Consider the following 1,906-nt stretch of genomic DNA (forward strand, 5'->3'; position numbering starts at 1 on the left):
GTGTGGAGGAGAGAAGCTGAAGCAGTCCTGTCACACAGCCGCCTCGCCATCACCCAGGAGTCTTGGCTGCAAGCGTCCGTTTTAGAACTCAGGATCTTCGTAGAAATTGCGCCTGATCGCTGTGTTAAATAATGCATCCACATTTTTTTGTAATGTAAAAAAGCCGGCTTTTAGCTGCGTTCGTGGGACAGTAATGCCACCTGACAATCGTTCCCTGCAGTCTTGACTGTGGCCTGCAGGAAAGGAGTCAGACTCCTCGTGATTGACAAGGACAGAAAGTGGAGTAGTCCCACTCCTGTTTTTGAATTGTCAACCGCAGCTGTGGGATTTAGGAGTGAAGGATGAAAACCGTGACTTTGACTTCAAGAAGGAAAGGACTTAAGCATGACAAGTGTGATTACAGTATCCGGGAAAGTCATTTAGGGCGCCAAGGTAAGAGCCGGTCTCAACAGGACATTCAATTATTTATAACACGGGGGAGCGTGGGTACTTTCAAGGCCAAACAGCTTACAGCCATTTCAAGGAAGGTGTATTCTCACATACTTTGACAATACCAGCCACACAACATTTACTTAAACTAGTTTAACTCCAGCACAAGTGGCCTTTCGATGACGCAGATTTTGTCGCAGATACAAATGAGCGTGTGATTCAGGACTAATCGGTGACCTCGGAGCTCTGATCAATAACTTCTTTTACACAATCTTTCCTTGCATGGATCCATCACGTGGGTTACATTCAGTAGCCGACAGGGAGGTGAACGCAGACCCCGCCGCTTCCTTTCTCGGCTGAGTCAGTCACAGAGTCAGAAACACAGAAAAATCTCCTGTGGAAGGTGAAAGTGTGAAGACATGGAAGCACTCACCCACACATTATCATCACACGGAGCCGGAAAAGCATGCATAAGAGCATGTACGCGGGAAACAAACAGCAGCTTGTCTGTGGTGTTGGAAACCCATCCATCCACCCCAACCTCCTCCAGCTGTAGATCATTCTACAGGTAAAAAACAGCAGCAGGGAGAGTTTGATGGCAAAAAAACGTGTCGTCTCTTTAGCGTTGAAAGGTTTTGACGGTTGGGGTTAAAAAGTGAAGCCATCGCACAAGCACCCGAAACATGCACATTTAATGACCAACCACCAGGGGGCGATAGCTGCAAAGGGCCTTTCACATAGAAGTCTGTGAGCGCAGTCACTGATTTTATGTCATGTTGAATAAAATGTTAGTAATTTTGTAAACTGTGGTCATTCTAAGAGCCAGGCAGGATGATTACGCAGCGTTCACTCGTAACACCGCGGGTGGCGTCTGCGGTTAAACCACACATGGACAAAATACAGCCCAACATCCTCATCCTATTTCATTCCACTCCATCCTGCGATTCTGCGATCCGTGATATCATCTTCGACCTGTGTCATTTTAATGGCACATGTAATAAATCTATTTATATAATAGATATGAAAAAAATTACAAGCAGACTGTTTTACATTAGCCGTCTTTCATACAAAAGCTTCTTGGTTTTCAAACAATGACTGAAGTTCATTCAGCTGTTGAGAGCGTGGCCGAGTCAGAGGAGCAGTAACGAGAAATTATTAATAACTCTGCATAACAACCTTTAGTTCGTTACTAGTAAAACTTCAGTCTTTGCAGGTTTTTATCACTTCCTGTTTTATTTTGGTGTGTCGTTTTGTGTCCGAATGATGACATGTGGTGGAGTTTAACTTCATAGATTTTGATGATTATTCCACATGAATCCTGATTTTGATGCCATATATTCAAATATTAAAATGTGCTGATCAAAGAGAAAGCTTGTTAGACTAACTGCAAAACTAACACATTATGTGAGGGGGGTTGTGTGTCTTTCACACACACACACACACACACACACACACACACACACACACACACACACAC

Source organism: Pundamilia nyererei, unplaced genomic scaffold (assembly GCF_000239375.1).
Source record: "Pundamilia nyererei isolate P.nyererei 1_Seehausen unplaced genomic scaffold, PunNye1.0 scaffold00019, whole genome shotgun sequence".
Taxonomy (NCBI): Eukaryota; Metazoa; Chordata; class Actinopteri; order Cichliformes; family Cichlidae; genus Pundamilia; species Pundamilia nyererei.